We start from the raw sequence: 5406 nt of genomic DNA, 5'->3' as shown, positions 1-5406 counted from the left end.
GTCGTATGTCCAAAGTTAGTAATATGCATTTTTTGTTTTTCAATATTTATTTTTGCTTGGAATAGCCTGTACTTTTGGTCAAACTATCGTATCTCAAGCTGCTTCAATTCTCGAAGTGTAGTACAACGGTTTTGCTATGGAATGGTGAAACTATTTTTTCTTTTTCCGAAAAAAGCAACATTTTGGACTTACGACACTTTTGCAGCAATGCTATATATATATATATATATATATATATATATGCATGCATGACGGGTTTCTTTCAGTTTCCGTCTACCAAATCCAATCACTAGGCGGCCTGAGGATATAGAAGAAGACACTTGTCCAAGGTGTCACGCAGTGGGGTTGAACCTGGAATCCTGTGGCTAGGAAACAAACTTCTTACCACACAGTTATCGCTGCCCCTGTTTTTTTTTCCTTAGGGTTTCCAAAGACTTTCGATAGAATAGGAGTAAAATATTGGCCGGTCAGTGACCTGGACGAAATATCGATTAAGTCTAGCATACAGCTAGTTATTGGTTATCGATTAGCTAAACGAGAATGTAGCGATTAAAATACAAAGTCAGCTCTAACAGAGATTGAACTCCTCATGCTAAGGCAACGACAACAACCTCAGAAGGAATGAGTCTGAGGTGGTGGGCCTGTGAGGATTGAAAAGGGAACGGGTACATTGATATGTTACCCCCAAACCTTAAGTTGCTTTTATGTTCATAAACTTATTTAATACCTTTACCTTAGTAAGAAGATGTGGCGGTGAGCTGGCAGAAACGTTAGCACGCCGGGGGAAATGCTTAGCGGTATTTCGTCTGCCGTTACGTTCTGAATTCAAATTCCACCGAGGTCGACTTTGCTTTTCATCCCTTCACTACTTAGGTCGTGGGGGAGTGTAGACGCAGAATATTGGCTTCAAAATTTTGGACTAGGACTGTGATATCGGGGTAGGGATTAAGTTTTGTGCGGAGCAGGTAAGTCGATTACATCGATCCCAGTGCACATCAGGTGCTTATTTTATCGAACCTGAACGGATGAAAGGCAAAGTTGACTCCGGCAGCATTTGAACTCGAAATGCTGCTAAGCATTTTGCCTGATGTGCTTACAATTTTGCCAGCTCGCCGCCCTATAGATGCAAAATGTTGACCACAAGAAGCAGTAGGGTCGGATAAGCATGGATTAAAACGATGAAATCAACAACAAAAACAAACATCCATTCATTCATACATAGGCAGAAGGTTAGAAATTTGGTTCGATGGAAAAGATAATCGATTATATCGACCCCCTATACTTGGCTAGTATTTTATTTTATCGATACTGGAAAGATGAAAGAGAAAGCTAACCTCCTCATGGGAACTGAAGTCAGAACGTAAAGAATAGCAACTAAATATTGCAAGGTATTTTGTTCGACGCTCTAGCGATTCTGCCAATATGCAACTCCCACACTAAAGAGTATATTAATGAAATGAATATTAATAATTATAAACAACAAACAACCTAACAATAATAATAATAATAATGATGATGATGATGATGATGATGATGATTTCATTTATTTGCCACAAGGGCGAGGGGGACAATACAAAGACAGACATTAAGTGTGGGGGTGGTGGTTTATATATAATGAAATGATAATAAAAAAATGAAAGAAAGAAAGTATACACGGTATACACTGAAAAAGAAGGGACATATGCTTAGCATATAAAGGTTTAATAATAATAATAATAATAATAATAATAATAATTAATAATGATAATGATGATGATGATGATGATAATAATAATGATTATAATAATAAAAATAATGATAATAATGGTTTCAAATTTTGTCACAAGGGAGGCAATTTTGAGGGAGGGGATGAGTCGATTACATCGACCCCGGTGTTCAACTGGTACTTATTTTATCGACCTCGAAAAGATGAAAGGCAAAGTCGACCTCGGCGGCGGAAATAGAAATCAGAACGTAGAATGGTGATAATGATAATGATGATGATGATGATGATGATAATTTCTACTATAGATTTGAAATTTTGTGCGAGGAGGGTGTCGATTAAGTCGTCCCTTGCACTCAGCTGGTATTCTAATTTTATCGATCCCGGAATGATGAAAGGGGAAGTTAACCCCGGCGAGATTTGGCATCAGAAATTAAAAAAGCCGGAACAAATACTGCAAAGAATTATTTTCTGATGCGGCTGACGATTCTGCAAATCCAAACAACGCCACAAGGGGTCGAAGAAATACAGAAATACAGAAATACAGAAGATAAAAAAAAAAACACAAAAAAAAAGGAAAAACAAAGAACAAATAAACTTTAAACAGATTTAAACAGAGCTCTTATGAAGACGTGGATTGGGCGCGGATAAGGTGTACAAAGACGTAAGAGGACGTGACTTGAATGAATTTAAAGTTTAAAAGGAAACAAAAATTACAATAAATCAAGAATAAAAAGATGACATTTATATAAAAATTTTCAGCGTCTCCTCGCATTGATCAGAGCACTTCAACTACCATGGCAACAACTGCACTCAATTTCCTTCATCTATTGGAAATTGCTAAAGATTCCTTAGTCATCCATGAAGATTTCTTGTGTCATATTGGCCCACGTTTTCTGAATCGTTGAAATATAATACCTCGTAAAGTCTATCTAAAATTTCAACTATTTAGCTGTCGTTTTTAGTCTGTTTAAAAATGTGATCCCATTTCTTTCTCGATCCTTACCTCGTTTAGATATTCCTTGTACATGTTGTATAAATGTTTTATCAGAACTCTTTTTCTCTTCTTTTGTGAAGGCTGTGAATTGTAGATTATTGGTTTTCCTTCATAAAATATGATTCCTTCTTTGAAAGAGATTATCTCCTCTTCACGGGAGGTTTACTCCACATTACATTTGTATTTTATTTTTCCGTTGGGTCATTGTGCTTTTTTAAACACATCAGCCTCCGCCTCGTTTTCCTCCTCTTAAGTGGACGATATGGTGTTGTTATGAGGAGGGTACTTTCCTTATCGTTTACTATTCGCTGTCGTTGTTACTGGTATGGATGATTCGCTTTCTCTTAGCCCACTCATCTAGTCACAGAAGAGTGGGCCTTTGGGCCTCATTGTTCGCTCTAGGCAATGAGGAAGGGGCAATCTTATATGCCGACTCACATGTTTTACCTGGCGTCGTCTTACGACCAACCAACTTTTTGATTTGATATCACTGCTTTCTTCCTTAAGGCTTTCTGTGTAGAAGGCCCTTAAATGAGATTTAGTTCCACATATAAAGCAGCTGGGCCTTTTATTTTGGATGCTGGGTTTGAAGGTCTGTCTTTCTGCACCTTCTACAGGATATATAGTTCCGGTTCTGTTTTGTGGTCTTGCAGGGTCACGAAGACTGTTATGTCCATGCTGATTCTGTGGAGGCGCAATGGCCTGGTGGTTAGGGCAGTGGACTCGCGGTCATAGGATCGCGGTTTCGATTCCCAGACCGGGCGTTGTGAGTTTATTGAGCGAAAACACCTAAAGCACCAAGAGGCTCCGGCAGGGGATGGTGGCGAACCCTGCTGTATTCTTCCACCACAACTTTCTCTCATTCTTACTTCCTGTTTCTGCTGTGCCTGTGGTTCAAAGGGCAAGCCTTGTCACACTGTGTCACGCTGAATATCCCCGAGAACTACGTTAAGGGTACAGGTGCCTGTGGTGTGCTCAGCCACTTGCACCTTAATTTCACGAGCAGGCTGTTCCGTTGATCGGATCGACTGGAACCCTCGACGTCGTAAGCGACGGAGTGACAACAAACATGCTGATTCTACTTGGTCCCAATTAATCCAATGTTACATCTATACTGACAGCCTTCCCATATTATGCTGCGAAGGTAACCTCTACCCAGAGGTCGACATCATTGCCGATGTTCTTGATGGTAACCTTTGTTTCTCTTTGCCCTAAATATTCCAGGATGAGCTTATAGGTACGCATATCGTGTACTACTAGGACTTGCTTTTTCGCTCCGTTTTCTAGTTTAAAGATCACACATTCAGCACCATACGCCTTTCCTCTCTTCATGAACGATATCTCATTCAAAAATATCTACTAGAGCAGGCAAAACAAAGAAAACCTCCTGTATTCTTAGCAAGACAAAGGTATATTCCTTGCCATCTCTCACATGCCTCTGTGATTGATTATGGTAACCTAGCAACTGGCCTGTGTACAAATTACTACAAAACTCTCGGTCTTCCGGCAAAATATTCTATATCTGGTTTTTCTTCGCTTGTTTAAAAGAACGTTTGTGAAGGATATCGTTGCTGTTACTGGAGTATTATAATTATTATATATTACATTTTCTGTCACCTGTTTGATATATTTTTACCACTTCTTTTCCTTTATTTATTGGTTGGTTGTTTGGCTTAGTTTGCAGTAATTTTTCTGTAGGCGGATCTGAAGCAAGGAGAAGCCATTTTGTTACTTTAATGTTAGACAGTTGAATAAAATGAAAAGCAGATAAAAACGATCTTGTTGGCTCTTTTCGGTTTTATTTTTACGTAACAAGAATAGCATCGTCAAAGATAACTTAGTCCCAGATACTGAAATCACAAAAAAGAACTCTAAACAAACAAACAAAAACAAACGGAATTGCCACGACTGGAACGCGGTCAATTATTCATGGGTCTGCTGGCTCACAGTTCAACATAGTTAAAGAATAACAACAGCAGTAGCAACAACAAAAACAATAATAATATTAAATTCAAATTACGATAAACGTAAACAAACAAACGAAGTTTGCTTTTAGAACCGTTGAGATGTCTTAGAAAGTTAAAAAAGTGATTTTTTAAATTCTCAAACGCAGGATAATGCTAATAATATAGCCTGAACAGGATAAGCTACCCCTATTTTGCAGAAAAAAATGTTGGCGGCCAGCTGTGAGACTCGAACTCACACCTCCGTGATTACGCGTCGCGGTGCTCTTAGACCGATTATGCTATGGTTTCAAATTTTGGCACAAGACCAGCAATTTCAGGTTAAGTCGATTACATCAATTACACCTAGTACTTATTTTATCGACCCCGAAAAGATGAGAGGTAAAGTCAACCTCGGCGAAATTTGAAGTCATAACGTAAAGCCGGACAAAATGTCACTAAATATTTTGTCTGACTCATTAACGGTTCTGGCAGCGTGCCGCACAAGGCCTGAAATTTGGAGGAGGGTGATAGTCGATTACATCGACCCCAGTACTAAACTGGTACTTAATTTATCGACCCCGAAAGGATGAAAGGCAAAGTCGAGCTCGGCAGAATTTGAACTCAGAACGTAACGATGGACGAAATACCGCTAAGCATTTCGTCCAGCGTGCTAACGATTCTGCCAGCACGCTGCCTTTAATAATAATAATAATAATAATAATAATAATAATAATAATAATCCTTTCTACTGGAGGCACAAA

This window comes from Octopus bimaculoides, chromosome 21, assembly GCF_001194135.2.
Source record: "Octopus bimaculoides isolate UCB-OBI-ISO-001 chromosome 21, ASM119413v2, whole genome shotgun sequence".
In the NCBI taxonomy this organism is placed as follows: Eukaryota; Metazoa; Mollusca; class Cephalopoda; order Octopoda; family Octopodidae; genus Octopus; species Octopus bimaculoides.
This window is presented reverse-complemented; position numbering follows the sequence as displayed.